The sequence below is a fragment of the Notolepis coatsorum genome (assembly GCF_963971535.1).
Source record: "Notolepis coatsorum genome assembly, chromosome: 19".
NCBI classification, from domain to species: domain Eukaryota; kingdom Metazoa; phylum Chordata; class Actinopteri; order Aulopiformes; family Paralepididae; genus Notolepis; species Notolepis coatsorum.
The window spans coordinates 53,400,886-53,428,275 of record NC_140183.1 but is presented as its reverse complement, the minus strand read 5'-3'; positions in this window follow the sequence as shown (position 1 = coordinate 53,428,275).

Below are 27,390 nucleotides of genomic sequence, written 5' to 3'. Positions count from 1 at the left end.
CTGTGATCCCGCCTCCTGCTGCTCTGTCAGCTCAGCTTCACTGTCTTCGTGAAACCAAAATTGGTTAGGCTTACTTGTTTTTGTTTAGACATTATGCATTCCTGAGTGACCTTATTTACTGGCTGTCAAAACGATCACTGTGTCAACAAGTCACAGCACAGGTTACAAAGTGGGTCAAGTTTGATTTGTGCCGTGCGTGCGTGCAGGCTGCAGCGCCGCCGCGTTCTGAATGGTAATTGCAAGAATAGCATGCATGTTGCCATATTACGTGTGAATTAGTGCGCAAATCATTAATCATACATCCAAAATAGCATACATTTATTATTATACACGATGATGATACAGAAAATTACAGAAAAATGAGAAATGCATGGCAAAAGTAGCATTTATTTTCAGTAATTAAGAGACCCCCAGGGGAGCTTTAGAGACCCCCAAGGGAGCTGATGTCTGATCTAGGGGAGCTATAGCGGACCCAGCTCCCCCCGTGGATCGCACCCTGGCGATACTGCCACCTGGTGATATTTGATCGTCATTGCAATTCCAACGTAGGTAGATGAATCATAGATACATAGAGGGCTCCGGGTTACCGTATAGAATGCGGATCAAAGGAAAATATCAAAGGATTAAAACCTGAGTATACTCGGGTTTCTGGCACTCAACGCATGGCGAGATAACCCGACTATACTCGGGTATGGCCGTGAAAGAGTTAAAGTGCACCAGATTGATGCATTTAAATGTTAAATGCATGCCCACCTTAAAGGGTTTGGAATCCCCCCACCATAGTTTCACAAAATAGGGGCCCCAAAACAACATTTCACATAGGGCCCCCAAAAAGCTAGAAACGGCCCTGGTATTAATAATGAGCAAGCTATTGAAATTTAAAGCATGGAATGCTCATAAATAAGGCATTAGGTCACTGATGCTTATTTTAAAGGTCACTGATGCTTATTTTAAGGGATTTGCTAAGCGTGTTTTGTCACTGTGTTAGTGTAAACCTAAGTATCCCGGTAGTGGTAGGCGTTTTTGCACTCTCAACTGCATCGTAAGCGGTGTTGTTTTAGAGTTAATCAAATGGGCATATAACCCCCCAACATATCCCAACACTGGGATACATTGATGAATAGAGATGGAGCTATTGACAGCAATAGCCGTGATAAGCCGCAAATGTCAAATATAAAACAATCTTAACCGCACTTAAAACTTCCCTTGGGTGGGAACAGGGTGGAAAGAAATCCCCACCTGAGTATGACATAAAAGCAAAATGGCCACGATGTGAATTATGGTCAATTGACTCATTTGTGTAGACATCCCAGTTTCAATGAACATTATGCACCAATGCCTCCTCACACTTGCTGAGTTGACAAATTTGACCAAACTGACAAAGACTAAAAACATTTTCTGTATTTATTTTATTTTCAGTTTTGTAAGTAGGCCTACACAATATAGACTTGTTTCAGTTTAGTTTTATTTTATTTATTTTTCTAGTTACTATATTTATTTCAGGTAATTACAACCTAGTTTTTAGTTTTAGATAATACAAGTAGTTTAGTAGTTGCCACTAAACACAGTGGAACTGCCTTTTCATGCAGCTAATGCAGGAGGGATCAGCAGGAACGGACCACAAAATGCCAGAGGCATTTATGAATCACAGATGAATAACGAATAATAAACACAATGTAGGGATGCTATCTTGCAAGCATGAGTAGCAGCTGCTAGCGGTAGCTGTCTCGTCAGATTGTTGGCCTGCTAGTGTTAGCTAGTGAGTGTAACCAGTTAGGCTATTGGCAGCTTGGCCCCAATGTACTCTGAAGCTCATATTTACTGTGTAGCTGCCTTAATTTAGGATAGATTGAATCCACATCTTCCACTTCACTATGTCAATTTCACAATGTTAGTATAATGCAATGCCAAAGTCAAGCTGGGTGGATTCACCGCACAGTGGATGTGCTGAGTATTGCTCTTCATAAATGCTACAGGTAACAAATATATCCATAATTCAGTTATTCTACTCTTTTTAGGTCATTCTTTTGATTTCCCCTTAATGTTAATGACTGCAATTAAAATTGTGAGAATATGCAACTACATTCCTCTTAATTAATTCAAGAGCTCTTAGTTATACATGTTTAATATTAATTACATTATACATGGTGCCCACATTTGGGCCCTTTAGCTATCTTTTTTTTTAAATACAAATTTCCCTTTAGCCCTTTAGCTATCTATTAGTAATTTAACACAGTTTCATTTGTAGTTGTTAGCAGTGACAATATGTGTTTGCATAATATTGCTAATTTGAGAAACACTGTGGAATATATAATCTAATTAATAAATCAAACGTATCTATTTTAGAATTGGTATATGATATAGATATTGCCACTGTAGCTTGTCCTAACTATGATTACATTGTTTGCACAGTGTGCCTGGATCTTTCACCACATTGTAGTAAAAGTGAAACATTTTCCCTTGGACAATCTACTGTAGTAGAAAAACCCAATTGGTTTATTTGATCAGCTCTACTCTGATATTTCTTTCAATAGCGCCCCACTTAATCCTCCCCCCTGACCGACCTTTCCATCACAGTCGAGAATGCAGCTGTGACCACGTCCCCGACCGCCAAGAACCTTGGTGTTGTCCTCGACGACCAGTTGAACTTCTCTGCTCACATCGCAGCAACAACCAGAACCTACAGATTCCTCCTGAGCAACGTCAGAAGGATCCGCCCCTTCCTGAAAAAAGAAGCCACCCAACTCCTCGTCCAATCAACAGTCACCTCCCGCCCGCCTCGACTACTGCAACGCACTGCTTGCTGGCCTCCCGGCCACTGCCACCAAGCCTCTTCAAGCCTCATTCTGAACGCAGCGGCCCGCCTGATCTCAAACCTACCGAAGTCGGCCCATATTGTCACCCCACTTCTTAGGGACCTGCACTGGCTCCCCATTGCCAGGGACGTGCACAGGACTTTAGAGGGGCAGGTGCTGAAAGGCTGAAAAGGGCACTAGACTTGTTTGTATATATTAACCTAGCGCGCACAGCGCGCACAGCACGCGAGCGCGATTTTTAAGGGCCCTTTTCGGGCCGGGGGCCCCCTTTTTATGCTTTTTGGGGGGTTTTGGTGATCAAATATTGAATATTGAACTATAATAATCAGTGCAGGAGCTCACTTATCCTTGAAAGACACTTTTATCACTGACTTAAAAGGCCCATACATCTCCATAAATGTTCAGGGGGGAGGGAATAAGTGCTTACCCTACAGACCCCAAGAAGTGCTGTATATTCTGTATTGTTTAATATAAATGCATTTTTTATTCCAATCTCGATTTGTATTTGAGATTCCCAAATCCCATCGGACTTGACTTCTTCGTGTCCCTCAATGAGTGTAATACCAGCATTCAACTGTATGCGCCACAGCGGTTTCTATCATCATCATCATCATCATCATCATCATCATCATCATCATCATCATCATCATCATCATCATCATCATCACCAACCACGCTATGCATAAAATATATAGGTCCGCGTAGAGGCACGCTGAGGAGGCCGTGCAAACTGCAATGGAATATGGGGCATCTCTCTCTCTTTACCTAATATTTTGATTCTATCCTGACATTTTTCAGTTGGAAGGGCAGTCTATATGCGTAACGATAAAAAAATATATATATATACGTTTTTTTTATTTAAAATTTTTTTTTCAAAAGGGGCACTTTTTTGATAAGGCTCAAGCACCCCTTGGCCTCTATGTGTGCACGTGCCTGCCCATTGCTGCACGAATCCGCTTCAAGGCCCTCGACCTGGCATACCGTGCGGCAAAGGGAACTACTCCCGCCTACCTCCGGTCAATGGTCTCTAACTATACACACCCTCAAGACCCCTACGCTCTGCATCTTCTGGCCGTCTCAGACCCACTCCTATCCGAGCTCTGGGAGGGTCATCAAGGAGAACCTGCCTTTTCTCAGTCCTTGCCCCACAATGGTGGAATGAACTACCCACCCCAGTTAGGACAGCCGACACCCGTCCAATCTTTCGCCGTCGACTAAAGACGCACTTCTTCAACCATTATCTGAAATTAAAAAATAAAATTTAAATAAAAATAAAAAAAATAAAACCCTAACTAACCTTACTGTCATGCACTTGTCCTAATAAACTAACCTACACTGTAGCACTCAACACTTTGATGAACATTGTTACTCAGCCCTTCCTGATGACTTGTCGTACAGAACTTGTAAGTCGCTTTGGAAAAAAGCATCAGCTAAATTACTAAATGTAAATGTGAATGTAAATGTAATCCACATGGACTCCTAGTTTGTTTAAGTAATACAGTGACCACCCCCTGGCCTTTGTACTCAGTTATGTTTACGCTAGGGCTGTCAATATTAACAAATACATATTTTCCAATTAATTTGAAAACCACAACATGTTAAAAAGATTTAGGCAATTGCTTTTTTTTAACCTCAATGTCTTAATTCATTATACGAAGTTTCCAAGTTTGCATTAAACCATGTGCAACGATGCAGTGATTAATGGTCTTCCCCAGTGAATGAATTTGTACATAGGTTGAGCTACTGTATGCTTGGCTTGTTGATTATGCTAAATAACTGGCAGTGTTGTTAACAGATTATCCGAAGGAGTCGTCTGCCAACGAAGATCACATCAGACATCAGAGAACAAAATGTATTCAGAAAATGGATCACCATTTTACCTTATTGAAGACTCCTGTATGACCGATAAGTACTTATGATTACTTCCCCTGACCATTTTCTCTTTATGACCAGCAGCCCATACAGATTTTACTACATATTTTTAAATTTGCGTTAATCGTGCGATTCATGTCTTAAAATAATGAATTGATTGCAAGCCCTAGATTATGCATTACTCATGGGCAGTAAACATAATGCTGCCACGTAATGGAAATGCTTATCAGTGCATGTAGCTCATAGAGTGCAGCTGTTTGTTGTGAGGACACTCCTGGTACATTATAAAACAATGTGTAGGTTGTTCTGTAGTGATGTGTCACAGTGTGTTCACACAAACACACTGTACAGGGAAACATACTGTAAGATATTTATTTTTAACATACTTCATTCCATTGCTACTCTTGTGAGTTGTACCATGTTATACCATTACCACCGTCAGACAGGAGAGAAACAACCCTCTTCCAAAGTCTAAATGGGACCACAGTCAGTTTTGCAAAATAATTTATAAAAGGTTGCTGTTTGCGATTCCTTTCCCTATTTACATGATCTTGTTTGATAGGCGTGTTTACCCGAGCTCTGGATGGAATTCATTAGCCGTAATTAAGCGTTTACTTGATCAGGAGGGTAAAAAAAGGATTATGTGAAGTCAGATTAAAGGGAGCTGAGTGAAACCAGCGAAGAGATTATCAAGAGCTGCCAGGCAGGCAGACTGCCTTTGGAGTCGGGCCCCCTCTGATCGCTATCTTGTTAGTGCTTTATTCGTCAAACGCAAGCTAATGCCTAAAACAAGCTCGGCCTAATCCAGTTCCTCTGCAGGACCATCACACCGGAGATGCCTTGTTGACAGATTGGTGGAACAAGAGCATCAAGTTGAATGGGGTGGATGAAAAACAGGAGTGGCCATTTGAGCAAAATTTCATATTGCAATATTGTTTAATATTGCAACAATAATTTTTACATTCAGTGCTGGCTTGCTAATTCCCAGCTGAACATGAACCGTCATGCTTTGCTAGCTTCATATCACAGCCAGGCAAATTCACATGAAATTAACCTTACTGTAGATCTCCCAGGCGACGGTATGTCATGTCATTTAATTGCACTTACTCAGAAGATGTTACCTAAACATAAAATGCTGACCACTTATTTCTCAAACACTTACCCTGAAGTTGTTGAAATGGTCCAACTTCTCAAAATGTCAAGGCAGGCTGATATCTTGACGTAACCTTTTTCATTTTCACTCCAAGTTGCATTAGATTCAACATGTCATGTGATTGATTGATTGATTGATTGATTGATTGGTTGAAAACTTTATTAACAGATTGCAGAATGGGTACAATACAGTACAGCTCAATACACACAATTGTTAAGGGGATGCAGACCAGAGAAAGACTTTCGTCTTGTTTACATCAGGGTACCCCATTTTCAATTAATCAGGACATATATGACATACATGACATACACATGCACATAGAATGTGGATATTTTACATGGCACAAAACCTAGTATTGTTTTATTATGTGTATTTTTCCCCAAAAAATAAGTTCACCATTATAAGCTAAGATTTCTATTGAAATTGAGACATATTTCCAATATTCCCGAGACTTTACCAGAAAGTGTCCGCCCCTTTGCAACCAGTGGCGTCATTTCAGTAAAAGCCAAGGTATGGCGAGGAGGGAGGGGGGGGGGGGGGGGTAGGGATTTTTGGATTTTTTTTGTCAAATCAGTTGTGCAATAGTCACTTTTGGTGAGTTGTTTCATACAATTCACTTATATGACATTTAGGTATGACACAGGACTACACAAGCATTTTTAGTATACAAATGTGTCAACAGACTAAAGCAGGGAACCACAATATTTTGCATACAAATTATGCAGAATGTAGTATCATAACTGTCTATTATTTTTCTTGCAATTGAGCCAATTTTCATTAGGTACGGTTCTGAGGTGTGTGTTCAACAGAATGCAGTAACAAAAACACGTTCACAAAATGTATGGGTTACTGAATGCTGAACTGCACTGTTATAATCACTACGCCATTGTAATACCTTACCTGTGTCCCTGTATCACTTGTCTCTGCTGCCCTTTGATAAAAAACTTCTGTATGTCCATTTTCCTTTTTTGTGGCATATTTCAGTTAGTCACAGTAAAAGTCACTTAGTAAAAGTGAGATAATTGACAATATCAAAACATGTTAGGGCTGTACCGAATAGTTCGAAGCTTCGTTCATAATGTTGACATTCAAATTCTAAATCAACATAAAAAATGTAATTAGAAAAAAAGTTCAAAAAAAAATTATTTTACAATTTTTATTTGCCAAGGTATGGCGAGTGCCATACTTTGCCATACCAAAATGACGCCCCTGGTTACGTTAGCTCGAAAAAGCACAGAACCGGCCGACAAAAGTTAAGCTGCTAGCAACATACACTATAATACTTCCGGTCGGGGGATTTCAAAATAAAAGAGCGACGTCTAAAAGCACCTTAAATACGTTTATTTTGTACATTATCTAACGTTAACACGAACCTAAACTAACTTTAGATTACTTTGTCACCAGTGGTAGTGGGTGTGTCTGTCTGGAGGTGTGGGTGGGTGGGTCGCCTATTCTTTATTCCCAGCGGAAGAGTGCTGCCGAGTGCTTCCGCGTTTTCCCTGATTGGTTGCGACACGCCCCGCGGCAGCGCGGCAGCCGCAGAGCGGAGAGCTTGCGGCATTATGTAGCCGTAATCCCCTATGTTTTTTATTCCACGCTTAGCTCAACTGGTATGCTGCTCTGCTGTGTATTCTGCGGTCCGTTGGTGACAAGTTCGATTCCCTTCAATTTTTTTTTTTTCCCCGGGTGGGTCACCTGGGAAGAAGGGTAATTAATATCACCTGTGGCTAGGAACCATTCACATGGTGTTTGTTTGTTACAGAGAGAGGGTGAGGCAGGGTGCCTATATTTCTGTTGACCGCGCTATGTTACTCATTTACCATTGAAATCCATATACCATCTGCAAGAGCATGTAACCGAAGGCTAAACTAAACACCCTTGAACTGCAGCTACGGACTCAGGCTCATTCATTGGACTCACGTGTCGGACATATCTCCCTGCCCAAGTCCTCTCAGCGGCTTTTTAGTTGTTACTTTAATAGTCGCTCTACACCCCATATGAATTCATAGGAAATATTTAATCAAATTATTCCTGAGGGCCCCAGCCTTCTGTTGGTGTATGGGACTTGTATGTGGCACGTGCTGCTGTGTGCACATCTCCAATGCCCCCCCCCCCCCCAGCATCCTCCACCCCCTCCCTCCCACACAGGTGGCGTTTGTAAACAATTACAATGGTAAGCAATATGTAATATTTGTTTATATTTTGCAGCTTTGCTAGGAGATAATGCAATGATGCACAGCTGCAATCTGTGATCCTAGGAACGTTTGAATTAATTCCGAAATTAACTTTAGGAAAAGTAAACTAAATAAATCAATATTTGCCATGCATCCCATTGGTCAGTGGGCTAAGGCACACGCCATGAACTTGTGTTGAACAAGTTTGGCTCACGACCTAGTTTGTCACATCTTACCTGTTACTGAGCACTGGTTATTATTTAATGGAACATAACAAAATAAACTGGAACAATTGTACTTTTGCTTTATAGACTACTTTTGTTGTGGCTAAACATAGTATAGTACTTCAATAGAAATATTTGAAATACCAAATCCAGTACATTCAAGTAATCTTATATTCTCTCTTTACAGTGTATTGTTGTATTCCTTGCCTCTTCTGCTTCTCTTATTGACAGCTACACATACAGTAATAATTTCACTAACACACTCTTGCTCGCACACACCGATACATATTTGCATGCACGTGCGTACAGTACATGCACGCAAATATTTTATAATACTGTACAAAAATAAGACAGCTTGCTCTTGAATGTCCTGCACGTTGCCAAAGCCCCTTGGTTATTGTAATTATAAAGCGCAATAAATCACAATATAAACAGTGGATGTGTTTGCCATTGCTCTTCTCCTCTCACTGGTTCTTTCAGAAGACCTTGCTGCTGATGCAGCACTTCTTGAGACAACAAGCCTGGGAGAATTGTGCGTGTCTCCGCAAATATGAGAAATCGACATCATGGGTAATGAAGTGACTGAAATAGGGGGGAAAGGGGGCTGCCATATGATGTTATATTGTATTACTTCCTTGGGAAATGATTTTAGTGTGGTGATTATCATGCTTTTGATTGCCGTGTGACATAACTCTTTAGCTGCACAGCAGATGTTCATAGCGGATGGACACAGAGGTATTGCAGTTTTACAGTGTGGTAGGGTTTTACTTTCTGATTGTTTTTTCTTTGGTGCCAGTGTATGAGAACAACACCTTTTTCCCCTTCGGTGCCAGTATATGAGAGGAAGAGATCAAGCCAATGCTGCAGGCCGACTGACAGGTCTAAATTTACATTTCGATTTTCATTTTGTGAGCTGACGCTTTTATCAAAAGTGACTTACAAGTTTTGTACAACAAGTCATCAGGAAGGGCACAACTCTATCAGCTGAGTAACAATGTTCATCAAAGTGTTGAGTGCTACAGTGTAGCCTGTGTAGGTTAGTATATTAGGACAAGTGCATGACAGTAGGGTTAGATTATTTTCATTCGATTTTTTTCATTTCAGATATTGATTGAAGACGTGTGTCTTTAGTCGACGGCGAAAGGTAGGATGGGTTTCGGCTGTCCTAACTGGGGTGGGTAGTTCGTTCCACCATTGTGGGGTAACGACCGAGAATAGGTGGCTTCTCTTTGATGACTTTCCCGGAGCTCGGATAGGAGTAGGTATGAGGCGGCCAGAAGATGCAGAGCATAAGGGTCTTGAGGGTGTGTAGTTAGAGACCATTGACCGGAGGTAGGCGGGAGCGGTTCCCTTCGCTGCACGATATGCCAGGTCGAGGGCCTTGAAGCGGATTCGTGTGGCAATGGGGAGCCAGTGCAGGTCCCTGAGAAGTGGGGTGACATGGGCTGACTTCAGTAGATTTGAGATCAGGCAGGCCGACGGCTGTCCAGTTAGGACAGCCGTCGACTCTTTCGCCGTCCAATCTTTCGCCGTCGACTAAAGACGCACTTCTTCAACCATTATCTGAAATAATAATTAAAAAAAAAACTTAAAAAAATAAAAAAAATAAAAAAATCTAACCCTAACTAACCTTACTGTCATGCACTTGTCCTAATAAACGAACCTACACTGTAACACGCAACACTTTGATGAACATTGTTATTCAGCTGATAGAGTTGTACCCTTCCTGATGACTTGTCGTACAGAATTGATTGATTGATTGAAAACTTTATTAACAGATTGCAGAATGGGTACAGTACAGTACAGCTCAATACATACAATTGTTAAGGGGATGCAGACCAGAGAAAGACTTTCGTCTTGTTTACATCAGGGTCCCCCATTTTAAATTCATCGTAACATATATGACATACATGACATCTGCTACATCTATACATTTATGACATACCAGATTTGCAAATACAGTACTGTTTGTGATACGAAAAAGAGTCCAGAAAAAAAGAGTATATACATTTGACGTAGAAACTGTACATTGGAGGAGGTTGGGTAGGTGGGGGGGGGGGGGGGGGGGGGAGGACTGTACATTGGAGGTGGTTGGGGGGGGGGGGTAGGAGTGGGGGGGGAGGTTGGGTAGGAGGGGTGGGGGACACTGTACACCTGTACAAGCAAAACTGTACATTGGAATATTGACAAGACCATACTTGGTAATTTACTGTACATTGGAGGGGGTTGTGTTAGGACATTTACAGGGGCCAGTTTCGAATTGCAGTCTCCCGTAGGTGTTTTTTGAGAGTGTTTTTGAAAGTGGGTAGTGATTCACATTCCTTTACAGCTTTGGGTAGGGCGTTCCACATTGATGTGGCATAATTGCAAAACGTGTTTAGTCCCTTGTTTGAGCCGAATCTGGGTTTAACATGATTTGTGGAGCTCCCTCTGGTGTTGTGATCGTTGTAAGTCTTGTAAGAACTTGTAAGTCGCTTTGGATAAAAGCGTCAGCTAAATGACTAAATGTAAAATGTAAATGGAGGGCTTTCGGTTAAGCATGAGAGTTAGTGACAAGTATATGAAGGAATGGTCAGACACATGCAGGGGAGTTACCGTGGTGTTAATGATGCTGGAGTTAAGGGAGAATATGATATCCAAGGAGTTGCCTGCTTTGTGAGTGGGAGGCATGACAGTGGGAGTCAGGTCAAAGGATTGTAGGAGGGAGACCACTGTGTCCGACTGAGCTGAGTCAGGCAGGTTGATGTCGCCCATTAGAAGGAGGGGGGTACCATCTTCCGGTAAGGAGCTTAGAAGCATGTCCAGCTCATCTGGGAAGTGATCGAGCGCACCTTGAGGGCGATAAGTGTAACAATGGTGAGATTGAGGATTAGAGGCAGATACTTGGGTTGGTTGTGCTGTTCCAGCGTGCAGAGTAGAAAGTGCGTGACTCCTGGGTCATACGTGTTGCATCGACAGCCGAGGCCCATTCTGTCAGGAAGTCACCATCAGCGTTGGAGCTGCTGTATGCCCAGTCTGTATGATGGCTGTTGAAATCACCAACATATACGGCAGGGACTGGGACATCCGGCAGGGATGTTGGGACCAACCTAATCGGAGGCGGCTTGAAGATGTTGACGATGGTAGTGTCTTGCACATTGGCTGTAATCCATTCCACCTCTGCATCCTCTGCGGACTGTGTTACAGCTGACCAGTCAATGTCGTTGTGGACGAACGTGGCTATGCCATGATGTTTGTTGGCAGTATAGCCAGCCAGGGCGTACTCAGGAAGCTTCAGGAAGTTCTTGTTTTCTGTGTGGGTATCCTGCAGTAGAACCATAGTCACCTTGTTTTTGATGGCAATCTGTTCAATGATGTTGAGCTTTGCGGTGGTGAGGCCTTCAACATTGAGCTGCAGTAGCGCCAAGCCTCGACAGTTGGCGGCATTTAAATGTCCCGCCTGACCTGCAGAGGCTTGGCTTGTGGTCTGCAAACGTGGTAAAGACATTAGTTTCGCTTGGAGGGCATGCAACCTCGCAACTACCCTTTAGCTACTTGCGGGCCACGTGGAGGCTGTCTTTGCCCCCCCCCCCCCCATGATATTCAAGGAGAGTGACATCGCTGGGAGTGGTGTGAAGTTTGTAGCCCATCAGGGAGATGTCATGAGGCCAGTACCTCCAACCCGTCTGGAAGGTCAAGGTGTGTGAGTGAAGTTATAGTTTGTAGATAAGGCTGCAGGTGTTTAACGAGTTATTGGGGGTTATCCAGGTCTTGGTTAGAGCAAGATGAAGCAATTAATGAAGTCAGCTTTCCTGATGGCTGATTGACAATTCCAAAGCCTCCACATACATTACAATGACAGGTATATTAGTGACTGAGGGGGGTTTGCTACCAAACTGTCGTGGGTGGGTTGAATCGCGATAGCCTAATGGTCTACCAATGGAAAACTCCTCTTTGTCCCTCTTCGTTTCTCGACGCTACGCTGACCCTAAGCCAGCAAGCCTTTAAATCACTAATGACTTAGGTCTGACACATACCAAAAAAGGCAGATGCAGATGGCCACACCTCCAGGTTCTAGTCAACTGGAGTGAAACTAGTTTTGATTCAGATTTACAGAACACAATTCCTAAAGTTACACACTTCACAATGATGTAGTATATTCAGTTAAATGACCCTACCCTTAGTGCTGTTGTTATTCAAAGTGATTCCACACAACAAGGGGCTGATTTTTAACTGAAACCTGGCTGAGAGGGTAATTAGCAGAACAAAAGGCCCATGCAGATGGCCACAGTGTGACATGAGCGGCTTGAAGTCACTGGTCAGCTTGCTAACAGAATAAATGTGACAGATGTAAACTGGCTCCATTGAAAATTATAGTTATGTAGTATAACTCTAGTTACACGAATCCGGGCAAAGCATCTTACTTTGCCTATTGGACTGCTCCATGCATGCAAGCATGCCAGCATCAAGCTGAAATAATTGTATCAATGCACCTATCACCAACCAGGGCTCTGCATTCCTGCTAGTATATACGCTGCCATTGAGCGTGATTTCAGCCTTCCTTTCTGAACCCGGGCCGACTTTGCTTCCATGTTTCCCCCGCCTGAGATACTCTGGACACAAAGGAAACAGGTGATCACAAGCAGGGGTGCAGTCGTAATATGGGCGGAGGCCAAACGGTATCCTATTATTATGCAAAGTCTAGGCACTTATCACCTAGACTTTGCATAATAATAGGATGCGCGCACTTCGAAGCCCAAACGCCGTTTGACCGCGGTTGCCCAGCACTGCACCACTGATCACAAGGCCGACAGCCTCGGCGGACCGAGGGATCGGCTATATTAGATGGGCACTCCCTAAAAAACCGTTGCCATCTAGCTGTGTCTAGTACGCTCTCCGGTTACTCCCCCCCCGCTACGCTACGGGACTCAGGGCTCTGACTTGTACCCTTTGGCTGCGGGCCGTGTTCTTCCAGTGAAGCGCAAGGGGCCCACATTTCGGTTCTCATGGAGACAGGGGCTGACACCCAGTTGCTAACTAGGGCTGCGGTTAGACTGACTGATGTTTTCGTTTCGTTTTGATGATGAGTTTCGCTTTTCCAGGTCGCAACGTAGCGGTAGGCAGTCAGACATTCGTTTTGCTACCTGAGCACTTTCGTTTTGTCACCTGAGCACAGTGATGTAGTACAATGTCAAAGCAGTAGGTGGCAGTAGGTGGCGAACATGAAGGCAATTGTCAACCAATCAGAACTTGAATGTGCAAAGAAATGTCAACACGCCGCCATCTTTAAATGCCTATGCAGCACTTATTTTTCAGCAAAGTGTAATAAAAGTGCAATTAACAAAACTGATACATTCACTGTGTGTTCTGCCTCTCATTTGTTGATGAAACAAAACTAACATCAACACAAGTGACCACCAAGAGCGGATAGTTTAGTCTCAAAAAAGATCGGCAATGTTGTTAGCTACATTGTTAGCTACATGCTAACGTGAATGGAATATGCCAGTATAACAGTATATCATTGTGGCTAGCAGCTAACGTTAGCTCACGTTAACCAGCAGCCAGCACCAAACTGATGATATCGGGAGCTATTAGTAGCTAGATAACATTAGAGACAACGCCTCTTGTATTAAACAAAAGTGAATAGATGACTGGGCCATTTTGTCTAATGCTTGTTAAGATTGAAAGAGGAGCTTGAGCTAACAGGGTCTGATAGCTAACGCTAGCTCACGTTAGCCAGCTGCTCATGCAATCGTTAATGCTAGCAGAATGAATGGATGTAAACTTTATTTAACATATTGCATAATGGGTACAATACAATACGGCTCAATACAAACAATTGTTAAGGGAATGCAGACTGTTGTAGCTTGGACTGGGGTCCTTATAACAATAACTTGACACCACATGGTAGCTGCAGCTATAGCTCTGTTGTCACCGGACGTTGGTGAGAGCACGCAGATGTGGGTATCTACTGCGCATGGGCGTTGAGCAACAACGGCTCCGCGCAGATTACATGACACGTTGTCGGCGAGTTTTTGGCGTTTTCAGTACGACCAAAACGTTTCCTGCCAAAACGGCATTTCTATCTAACAGGGACAGCAAACGTATTCAAAACGTATTCCAAAACGACCACACAAAAACACGAGTCTAACCATGGCCTAGGCCTGGGTCTGTCTATGAGAATGCTGTGCTGTCAAGCGGCTCCCACACACCACACGTCCTGCGTCTGTGTTTGGTGAGCCTGGTGTTCGACGGAGCAGGGTTCCCTGTATCTAATTTTTTTTGTCCGAGTCTAGGCCCAGGAGGTCGCAGCATGGGTTCCCCCCAGCTCCGCCCTCGCCAGGGTATTACGTCAGTGCCTCCCCCATCTGGACTTCCGATCCCGCGGTGTTCAGCAGGCACGCATAATTTGGGTGGTAGTAATATCACTACAGGGCTACGGTGTGTAGAGACCCACCCTATCTAGTGGGGCAGATTAGTGAAATAATCGTTCACTTCCGGATACAAGCACCACAATTGGTACACATAATGGCGGCCATTTTTCAAGATGGCCGCCATTGAATATACAGTAATATTACATTTCCCAACAAAAGCACATAGATACACGCACCAACATTGGCAAACATACTCCTTGGGTATTGCTCTTTTGATAAAAACATGGAAGGTTCAGAATATTGACCGTCACCCACCTGTTAAGCGCTGTCAGATGTGGGACTGGTTCACCTCCATAGACCTGAAGGATGCGTATTCGCATCCCGATCTTCCCTCCTAGGACATAGCTACGCTTCCTTTTTCAGGGCTTAGCATACGAGTACCAGAGGCTGCTGTTCGGCTACTCAATGGCTCCTCGCATCTTCACCAAATGCATGGAGACCGCGCTGGGGCCTCTGCGTCGTCAGGGGAACATTTTTTATTCTACCCTGGACGACGTTCTGGTCCTCGGCCGGTCAGAGAAGATTGCCAGGTCTCATACCAGGCAGGTGGTGGAATTCCTCACCAGCCTGGGTTTTGCTGTAGACTGGAAGTAGAGTACTCCTCTTCCCAGTCAACGGGTGGAGTACTTGGGCTTATTTCTAAGCTCAAGGTCTATATGGGCATCCCTCTCAGAGCGGCGGCGAGTGGATGTTCTCGGCGCACTCGGGAGGTTCCGTCCTAGGACGGTTACAGCGCTGTCTGTGATGCGCCTGCTGGGTATGAATGAATGAATGAATGAATGAATGAATGAATGAATGAATGAATGAATGAATGAATGAATGAAAAGTTTATTTTTGAACATGTAATTCTCCATTTCCTCCAAACAAATCACGGTATCTTGTTCCGTCAAACCAAACAATCATAACAACAAATTAAAAAACATTAAAAAAAAACATTAATAAAAAAAAAAAAAAAAGGAATTATAAACAAAAGGTCAAGAGCAATGTGTTTGGTTAGCAGACATGTCCAAAAAAGGAGTAGAGGGAAGCTAAGCTTATTGATCCCTACCCCCTACCCCCTTACATTCCTGCCTACCTCCGGTCAAATTTAATGACAATTTGATATAACATAATTTAGTATATTACAATATAGAATATACTTTTACTTATATTAAAAAAAAACTTGAATCACTTGACAGCAGTGAATATAGTACAGCACTACATAACACAATATAGCATAACTTTTGTTTATCCTCATTACTCATTTCTGTATTTCTCTAATGTGTATCTTTTTAGCTGCTTTTTAAATTGTGCCACATGTTTACTCAGTTTGATGTATTCAGGTAAATTATTCCACAACTTCACTCCACACACCGATATGCACATGCTTTTCAGCGTGGTGTGTACCATTGGTTGTTTAAGATTCCCTCTCCCTCTTAAGTTATATTCTCCTTCCCTGTCTCTGAACCATTTTTGAATGTTGCCTGGGGTTAGTTTGTATCTGGCTTTGTATACAATGAGGGCAGTTTTGAAATCCACTAGGTCCATACATTTCAATGCTTGTAGCTTTATAAATAAGTTATTGGTGTGTTCATAATATCCTACATTGTTGATTATTCGTATTGCTTTTTTTGCATGATGCATATTGGCTGTAGAGTGCTTTTGTAGGTATTACCACACACCTCCGCACAGTAGCTCATATATGGTAGGAAGAGTGTACAGTACAGTGTATACAGTGTTTTTTGGTTTAGAATGTGTCTTATCTTGCATAAAACACCAACACTCTGTGCCAATTTAGTCCTGACATATTTGATATGAGGTTTCCAGTTGAGTTTGTGGTCTATTATCACACCCAGAAATGTATTCTCAAATACCCTCTCAAGTTTAATACTATCAATCATTAGTTCAACCGGTGTATTTACTTGTATGATGCCATGGTATGATGGCATCTGCTCACTCTGTGGTCCCTCTTGGCCTCCTCTTCATGAGGAGGATACAGAGGTGGTTGTCCAGTATGGAAATAGACCCGGTGAGAGACAAGTGGAAGCGGCTGAAGGTTCCCATGTCAGTACTGGGGTACCTCGCCAGCGGGGTCCCCATGGGCAGCAGGCTGTCACACGTCACTAGGGATGGGTACCGAATTTGGTACTTTTGAGGTACCGAACCGAAACACGTCGGTACTACCGAGTATCGAATCAAGTGAGAAACCGAAAAAAAAATAAAAAAAAATATTTTGTATTAATTTTTTTTGTTGTTGCTTTTTTTCTTTTTTTTTTAAACGTTTTTCTTTTCATGTCAACGTTCACACGCACAATATATGCTTACCTAGGATTTGACTTGATTCAACAACAAAGCAGTCGGAGCAATGACAAGCCGAAAACTGTCGAAATAGAAGTTTGGATTTTTTTTTACGACTGAGGTAGGTAAATTACCGTTGGGTACCGGTATCGATTCACAGGTACCGGTACCGGTATCGGTTAAAATGTGAAAGGTACCCATCCCTACACGTCACGGTCTTCACCGACGCCTCCCTCACGGGATGGGGGGGGAACGTGTCGGGCCAACGCAGTAGGGGGCAGCTGGCAGGACCATGCTGCCCGGTCTGCACTACATTTCAATGTGTTGGAATTGAAGGCAGTCCTTCTGGTCCTCAAACGGCTCGGCCACCTTGTGGTGGGCAAGCATGTTTTGATCAGGATGGACAACACGACGTCAGCATCGTATATCGACAGACAGGGAGGAGTACGCTCCCCCCGTCTGCACCGGGCGGCGGTCGAGCTCTGGCTATGGGCGTCTCTCAATCTGCGCAGCCTGAGGGCTCTCCACATCCCCAGCAGGGAGAATGTGGGTGCAGATGTGATGTCGCGGGGCGGTCCTCACCCCGACGAGTGGGGACTACGTCCAGACATAGTCAGACAGGTCTGGGACCGATTCGGGGAGGCCACGGTGGACCTGTTTGCGAGCAGACAGTCCCACCAGTGCCCCTTGTGGTTCTCGGTCAGTCGGAAGGCAACCCCTCTCTGGGGGTGGTTGCCTTCTCGATGTGTCCGTGGCCGCCCGGGATTCTGTACGCGTTCCCCCCCCATACACCTGATAGCTCAGCTGTTGGTGCGGGTACGTCAGGAGTGCGGGACTTTGATCCTGGTCGGGCCGGGGCTCGGCTGTGTGGTTCCTGGCCCTGATTCAACTCTTGGTGGCCCCGCCGTGGCCTGTTCCGTGGTCACTGCGGGCGCTCTCTCAGGCACGCGGAACTCTATTCTGCCTCCTGTTCTGGGGCAGCCTCTAGGCTTGGCTGCTGAAAGGGTCTTAGCGTCTTAACTCTTCTGTGGTTAACGCCATCCGGAATGCGCACGCTCCGTCCACTACTGCGGCTTACGCAGGGAAGTGGCGTATGGTTCGAGAGTGGAGGACAGAACACTGTTCAGCCACCCTCTCGTGGGATGTTCTTGCTTGGCGCACGGCGTCTCCAGCCTGTGGAACGTTCTCTGTCTCCGAGTCGGGACCTCCAACTGTTCTGGAAAGGCTGTTGGGGGCCCCGTTTGAGCCTCTTGAGCAGGTGCCATTGGATCGTCTGTCTTACAACCGCGTTCCTTTTTTGGGCCATCACCTCCATTAAGTGCGTGGGTGAGCCATGTGCTCTCTCGGTGTGGTCGGAGTACCTGTCTATTCGGGCTGATAGCAGGCGACTCTGTGGCCTGATCCGGCCTTCGTGCCAAAGAATATCCGGAGCTCTTGTCGGTCCCGGGATATTGTGCTTCAGGCGTTTCGCCCTCCTCCTCACGCTAGTGGGTTGGAGGTGAGCCTTCACCTGTCGTGTCCTGTCCGTGCACTGAAGGTTTACCTTAGTCGCATGCGGGATCTCAGGGCTTCCGATCAACTGTTTGTTTGTTACGGTGGCCCTTGCGCGGGTAAGGCGCTGTCCAAGCAGCGCCTGTCACATTGGTTGTGCGAGGGCATTGCCCTTTGCTACACGTTGGATGGACAGGTTGCCCCCGGGCGCGTCAGGGCGCACTCCACTCGTGGTGTGGCGGCCTCTGCTGGCCTGTTGGGGGGGCCTCGGTGGAGGACATCTGTGCTGCGGCCTCCTTGTCCTCCCCGAGTCCTTTCGATAAGTTTTACCTCATGGACATGACTGGGGGTTCTGTCTCCCAGGCGGTCCTGAGGTCCGGGACCTCTCCTGCATCCCGCCATCAGGTGGGCTAGCAGGAGTGTGTGGGTGTGGACCGCGGGGTGCTGTGTCACACGTGGTCCCGCTTGCACTGTGCGTTCGGGGGTGCCTGGTTCCCCCTTTTTCGCACTTTGGTTGAAGTTGACTGCCTCCCCCCCTTCGTTAGGATGGGCGGGTGGATGGGACTCCCCTCCTCCCTGGCAGGGGCTTACGGGCCCTCAGGGGGTGCATTTGACATGGCCACGTGTCCGCTCTGCCCGTTATCTCAGTAGGCAGAGCGAGACGCGAAGCCAGATGATATATAACGTAAGGTTATCCTATAACCCTAGTTATATGAATACTGGCTGAGCATCTCGCTCTTTAGCGCCCTGAGGTCCCTTGGATGTTTTCCGCTTATGGAAATCGAACTGGGAAGGGTGAGGCGTGACCACTTCCGGCGTAATATATAGGACGCATGGGAGTGGCGTGGTCACGTGCAAGTGGGTGCATTTGTTTAGTTTCCCAGAGCACACTAGGTGCTGGAGATAATGATATATCTCAGTAGGCAGAGCGAGACGCTCAGCCAGTATTCATATAACTAGGGTTATAGGATAACCTTACATTATATTTCATGCAGGCTTCACATCTTGCTTCGCTTATTAGACTAATGCAAAGTGATGCAGAGCCCTGATCAATGTTGACCCTAAAAAGAGACCAAGAAGGAAATAATAAAGAAAATAACTCATGCCCCTGCAGACCTAAAAAGGAGAAGCAAGGGGAGAGAGTTTAATGCGTAAAAAATCCAAAGGTTTAAAGGACCCACTTACCCAATACTGGGGAAAGGAGACCTTGGCAGAATATAGGTTATAACATAACCTTGAGATGGTCTGGGGTCCCTAGAGCGTAAAAAAAAAACGCACCAGCCATATATCTAAACTGACGACAAGACAGAAAGAGAATGGCTGACCAGAAAAGGGAGGCTAACAGAAAACCAGATAAGCCTATATGGCAATATCTATATGGTTAAAGGGGCACTTCACCAAAAAACAATGCTGATTTATTTTGCACATAATCTTACACACATCCAAAAACTCTAAACAGTTTTGCACACATTAATTTAGTTTTACAGTTATTGAGAGTCAATTCATTTGAATATGGCCACCATTGATGTCATCGGGGGCATTGAATCCTTGTGTTGTGTTAATTACAGCACCATGAAATGATGTAGATGAAAAAATAGCAACACCTTGTCTCATAGGGACTGCTACCTTATCATTTCATTGAGCTGTAATTTACACAACACAAGGATTCAATGTCGCTGATGACATCACTGGTGGCCATATTCAAATTAATTTACTATCAATTGTCAAACAATATAAATGTGTGCAAAACAGTTTAGAGAGATTTTTGGAGTTGTGTGAAATAATGTGCAAAATGCTTTTTTTTGGTGAAGTGCCCCTTTAAGACACCAATAGGGGTGAAAATCAGGGTAGCCTACAATGCAGGTTACAAATTGTAACAGGCGAGAAGAAGAGAACACTGACCCCCGAGAAGAAAAATGCTATCAAAGAGGAGAGAAGCAAGTGTGTAGGGGAATATGTGACCCAGTGTGGGAGTTATGAATTGTAACCACAAAAGAGAGAAGATAGGCCTTTCAGTGCATACAAATGCCTTAACAACCCCAACTGGGAATGGAGCTGGGAGGCATTTCATTATATAGTGAGAGCTATAATGTAGAGAACTCCTGAACTGAGGACGGAGTGAGACAGAGAGTGTCCAGCAGGTGGAATCTGATGGAGGGGCATGGGGAAGACCAAGAAGTGGCTGCGCAAAATGTCTTCCACTGAGACCCACTGAGGCAGGAATCTGTCCGGCTTGGATGTAGCAGTGAGAGATCCCCTCACACAGCCAACAGGACAGACGTTGTTTGGACAAAGCTCGGCCTCTGGTTGACTCACCGTGACACACAGACAGTTGTCGAGTGGTTCTGATGTCAGCCATGGACTTCACATAGATGGAGAACTCACAGGTAGGACATAGCAAATTAATGTTCTACTTAGAGATGTCAGATATTATAAGCCTACCGATATTATCTGCCGATATTTGCATTATATTTTTTTATTTATTTACCCAGGGAAGCAAGTAAGAACAAATTCTGACTTTATTTATTGTCAAAAGTATGCATAATGTTGTGTTAATTCCACGACAAGAGATATGTAATGTTAATTACCTGAAATTATTCAGTTTTTGTGGGGGGGAAACCCTGCATCAGTATCGGTTGATATCGGTAACATGCACCCCCAACATTTGCCATTTTAGTTTTTGAGGACTGCATACTTTTTTTGCAAACCAAAATACTATACTTTATACTATTAGCACATGCATGAAACATGACATTCTGAAGTTTCTGATACAATAAAGAAAATTCACTTTTAGTGCTAATGAAATAGAGTAACATAGGTCTGAACTTGAGTTGTAGAAAAACTTGTTACTCACGTTTTTCTGTAGTAGTTAGTAGTCCAGAAGTAGTATTTCCCCAGAAATTGGTATGGCTGAAACGATTAGGATGATTTTGGTAAACTGGTTTCTTTTTCCTCATAGACTTAAATTCATTCTGTGGTTTTTCTCTTCCTGTTTTTGCTCATGACTTTTCACCTAGATCCCTGATCATTGGAAAGCCACATTCATTGGCTACAACCCTGTCCAATAATTTTCGAGGTCGCCAAATGATTGATGGAGCTAGAGCCGGGGGAGTCGGAGTTGTATTTGTACAACACTGTGTACTTCGGCGCATGCGTCACATATCGGCATGTAACTCGAGGACCGCTGAACCAGTGGAGGTTTCTCTATGACAACACGTGAAACACAAATTCACTCATAATTCATAATTATTATTAATTTACATATATATATATATATATATATATATATATTTCTTTTGTATTATTATTATTATTATTATTATTTTTGTTTTTATTAGAAATGTTTTCCTCTGTAAAAAAAATGCCAGTGAATTTTATTTTCTTCAAAAATGGCCAAAATTGACAGCTCTGAGCAGGCCTGCACTGCAGTAATGACTGCAGTAAATATTCGTGCAGAATAACTGCACAGGTTGACCCAGGATTAAATAAATAATAAATAATAGCCAATCAAAATAGGCTATTAACGTCATCTAAGCACGGTCCGTGCATTTAAACTCTTGCCATTGAATGGGGGATTGAATGATTGACAGCCTTTACATCCAATAAGAGTATTTTGCCCACTCTGCTGCTCTGCAGCTACACAATGATTGACAGCCTTGAGTTCCAATCAGAGAATGGTTCTTACTCTGCAGCTCTGTAGCTACACGGCTGTTTCTCCCCTCGCGGGATTGATTGATTGATTGAACATTTTATTAACAGAGCGGCAACATTCGAAACTTCTATATTCGTGTATTTAACATTTAGCACTTTAATAGCAACTTATTTTTCGCCGGTGGGACATTTACTGAGGACCAGCACAACACACCTGTGGATATTATGATTTAACAAGTCTATCTGTCCAGGAGGATGACAACATTATTGCAGGTACTGTAAGCAGGCAGCCTAGCAGTTTCTAGCTTGGATGCTAATAACTACTAACGTTATCACGCTAGCTTGGATGCTAACTAACGTAATTAAGCTGGTCATGGTTGATGGTGAGCTGTTTGTGTTATAACTAGACAGCAAATTAATGAATGAATGAAAACTTTATTTGGGTGAATCGCTTGGGTGACTGACTGTCTGAGTGACCACCTGTCGGAGTCGGAGTCCCGAAAATGAAACGTGTGTCACGCATCAACAGAACAATGTTTAGTGGATTTCGACAGCATCCTCACGCAAATGAAGGGTCGATTAGATCACAAAAGACTGCCGTTTGTTGCATTGCTAGATTTGCAGAGGAGGTCATTGAACGTTTCATCAGAAAAGAGCGAAGGATGGATTTCATTTACAAGGAGCGACAGGGACACTATTTCCTCCTAAGAAGTAACGTTGTCAATGGTGAGTGAATTTTTTTTTAAATATTTTGTAGCTGTATGGGGTGGGTCTGTGTTGATTATGATTTAATTGGCTGTATTTTACTGCGTGCGTTGGTATGCGTTCTGCCTTTCTGTGAGTAATGAGCGATTTATTTTGGTCCGCCGTGGCCCCCTCCCTCCTCCTCCTCCTCCTCCTCCTCCTCCTCCTCCTCCTCCTCTTCCTCTCTCTCCTCCCTCTCTCTCCTCCCCTCTTCCTCTCCCCTCCTCTCCTCTTGGGGAGTCTGTCATCCTATGTAAAGACTGAGGTTACAAGCCTAGGTGTCATCTTGGACTCAGACCTGACCTTTAAGTCTCATATAAATAAGGCCATGAAAACGTCATTCTTCCACCTAAGAAACATAGCGAAAGTAAGACCTTTCGTAAATAAAAAGGATGCAGAGAAACTTATTCATGCTTTTGTATCAAGTCGGCTTGACTATTGTAATGCACTGTTCACTGGTCTTCCCAAAGCAACCATTGGGAAGCTTCAGCTTATCCAAAACTCTGCAGCTCGATTACTAACTCATACAAGGAGAAGAGAACATATCACTCCAGTCCTGGCCACTCTGCACTGGCTTCCAATAACTCATAGAATTGATTTTAAGGTCCTTTTCCTAACATATAAAGCTCTTAATGAGCAAGGCCCAAAATACATAGCAAATTCCCTAGTTAGTTATCTGCCCTCAAGAACGCTACGGTCATCCACTACAGGTTTACTAGACACGCCCAGAAACCAAAAAAGGATAGGAAGTATGGCATTTGCCAACTATGCCCCAAAACTATGGAACACACTACCAACACACATCAGAAACGCCAGCTCTATACACATTTTTAAAGGAAAATTAAAAACGTACCTATACAGTCTAGCTTACAAATAGTTATGGCTTGGAAAAACCTGATGGATCCATGAGGCTAGGATAAGCCTTGTGGACCCAACTTTTTAGATGAAGGAACGGGTACATAGGAGACACGCCTCCAGTTTTTCAAAAGTTTTTGACACGCCTCAGCTTCTGAGCTGAAGGAGTGTTTTTGCGGACCTCCCAAACTTTCAAACTTTTTAGATGAAGGAATGGGTACAATAGGAGACACGCCTCCAGTTTTTCAAACGTTTTTGACACACCTCAGCTTCTGAGCTGAAGGCGTGTTTTTGCGGACCTCCCAAACTTTCAAACTTTTTAGATGAAGGAATGGGTACAATAGGAGACACGCCTCCAGTTTTTCAAAAGTTTTTGACACGCCTCAGCTTCTGAGCTGAAGGCGTGTTTCTGCGGACCTCCCAAACTTTCAAACTTCTTAGATGAAGGATGGGTACAATAGGAGACACGCCTCCAGTTTTTCAAAAGTTTTTGACACACCTCAGCTTCTGAGCTGAAGGCGTGTTTTTGCGGACCTCCCAAACTTTCAAACTTTAGACTGTTTTCTTTATGCGTTTTTCTTTTTCTTTCTTTCTACCACAAGACGCGGCCACTGATGGGTCCATGGGACTTGGATAAGTCCTGTGGACCCAACTCTGGCCACTGACCACATGAGCGAACGGGTACATACGCACACAATACACGGCCACTGATGGATCCGTGGGACTTGGTAAAGCACTATGGACCCAACTATGACCACTGATAAAAACGTAACTACACTAGCATTATAAGACCTAAACATTGCTACCTACCATACAAGTGCATTGGTTTAGTGCATTTCCGGTTGCCACTGAGCGGAAATGTTTGTGCGGACCTGTTCTCCCAAACTGGTAAGCAAATGACTGTTTTTACGTTATTTTCATTTTTACGTTACTATTATTATTATTATTATTATTATTATTATTTTTTTTTTAACATTGATCTTAACTGATCACTATGACTTTATTGCTTTTATCGTTATATATGCCTATAATTGTGTACAGCACTTTGAGCTACATGACATGTATGAAAGGTGCTTTATAAATACTTACTTACTTACTTACTTACTCTTACTCCTCTCCCCTCCTCCTCCTCTCCCTCTCCTCTCCTCTCCTCTCCTCTCCTCTCCTCTCCTCTCCTCTCCTCCTCTCTCCTCTCCTCTCCTCTCCTCTCCTCTCCTCCTCCTCCTCTCCTCTCCCTCTCCTCTCCTCTCCTCTCCTCTCCTCTCCTCTCCTTAATCAGAGTTTCCAACGCTATAGGTCTATATGACAGGCGTTGTACTCTTAACATTTTGATCGCCAGGCTTAAATTCATAATTTACCATCCTCCGCCAGCTCTATTTAATATGGAGAAGTTCCCCTTCTTTGCAGGGCTATAACTTTTTAAATTGTATTGCTAAATTGACATTACTATGGCCCATTCAACGTCCTATATCTATTGTTCATGGTGTAGCAACGTTATACTTTTTCATTCACATATTCATACTAAAATACGGTCTAAAGTATAAGTATGTTTTTATCGTTTTCTGCAGCTTTCTCCAAAACGTGATTTATAGCCCCAAATGCATTATATTGATGATGAAATACAGTTTGATAGGAATCTGCGCGAGATAAAAAATGTCAAATGGACGTGCTTCTAGAAGTTACTACTGATCATCTGATGTTGACTGGATGGGGGGGGGGGTCGTTTATAATTCCGTGGACAACGTTAGATGATTCATCTAGTGTGGGTGATATGATCATCAGAGCAGTTTATATGGAACACGTTAAAAAAAACGCTGAATCTTACCGTAGCTTCCTCATAGCGTTGGGCGATGAGCGTGGAGCAGAGATATTCCTATTATGGGATGTAGAAATATGCGATCCATTTCCAGGTTGTATAATAGTATATACGTCCAAATCATGTTGTTTATCGAGTTATTGGTAACGGATTTGTTATGGTTTGTAACCGACCCCAATCGCACAACACAAGACAGGTATGAGAGTAAGCCAAGAACGGGCATTTATTGAAAACACTCAGAAAAACGGCACTGTCCCATTTAAGGGAGAACACCAATACTGGATAAACAAGAAAGGGAAAGGCCCAGTGCCTTTAAGAGGCGAGCTGGCTAAGGGGAAGGCAAAGGGAAGGCAGGAACAGGGAGGACTAGGAGGACTGGACAGGGAGGACTAGGATGAACTAGAGAGGGGAGAACTAGGAGGACTAGGGAAAAACAGGGTAAGGCCTTGGAACAGGGCGAGGGCTGGAGCTGCATACTGGGACAGAGAAAAACAGGGTAAGGCCTTGGAAAAAGCATTAATGATGTTGCTGCTCTGCAGCTTCTCCCGGGATGGTAGTCTGGGGAAGCAGGTGGGAACATCAGAGCCGCTCTGCAGACTTCTCTCGGCAGATCTCCGAGGTGGGTAAACGGAACCGAGAGGGAGAGAGGGAGTGGGTTAGCTCAGAGTGCAGTTGGAACAGAGCAGGTGACAGGAGAGGTGACTTGTAACCAAAAACAGAGTTATCCAAGTGACTGAATCTTCGGTGTATAATAAACACTGTGAGCGAAGTCCCAAAATACAAATCCAGGTGATAATATCTTCGGTGTGTAAGCACACAGTGGGCGATGTTAGGCCAAAATATTATCCCAATGAAACAATCCAAAAAGGGCTAAACGCTGGGTGAGTGACTGTCTGATAAAAAGCTGGATATCTTCAGTGTTGAAAAACGGATAGGATCAAAGACAGTCATAAAAACTCACCCAGGCGCTGTGCGTAAAGAGCGTTGGAACAGAACGGAGCGAGCGCGTCGCCACGGACTTGCTTAGAGTACGCGCCGGTACGGAGGGCGCATCTGGCGCGGAGGTCTGAGTGGTGCGCGACTGCTTGGAGTGCGCGCCGGTACGGAGGACGCATCTGGAGTGCGTCTGCGCGGAAGAGCGCGCCAGGCTCGGAGGTCTGGATGGTGCGTCTGGGCGTCTGCTGCGCGGAGGTCTGGATGTACGTCAGGACGTCTGCTGCGCGGAGGTCTGAAGTGGATCACTGGGATACCTCCCGTGGAAGTTTTAGAGAGCGCAGTCCAGTGTCTCCCTCAGGCAACGGCGACAGGAGGCGAAGGCTGGAGCACATCTCACGCCGGAGATGAAAACAGCATAAACAGACAGTGGACCTCCCGAAGGAGTCTTGGTGATAGAGAATATGATACGGAATGATACGGCATGTTACGGCACGACCCGACGAGGGACAGAGGGGAGAGCGAGGTACTTAAAGCCCACAGGGGAACTAATTAGAATGCACCACAGGTGCGTGAAGGTAATTGATACTTGAAACTAAAAGTGTGTGTTCGGCACCAGACCAATCAAACACATAATGACAGGTAGTCCAAGGGTGTGGTTTCTGAGAGCAAACGAACGCGAGGGTGGGGGCTAGTGAGGTGAGGAGAATGCAATTGATTAACAGTAGGCTTAAAGGAAAAGAGCGAGTAGGTGAGCAACAGGCTTAAAGGAACAGAGCGAGTAGGTGAGCAGCGGACAAAACCTCACAGTACCCCCCCCTCCACGGGAGCCACCCGGCGACCCAAAAATACAGACAGAGTGGCAGGGGACAAAACAAGGCAAAAAACAAAAAGTACTGGGCCAAGCCAGCAGGGGAAGCCACAACAAAAGTGGGGCTAGCAAAAGAACAGGGTAGCCGAGGGGTAACTAG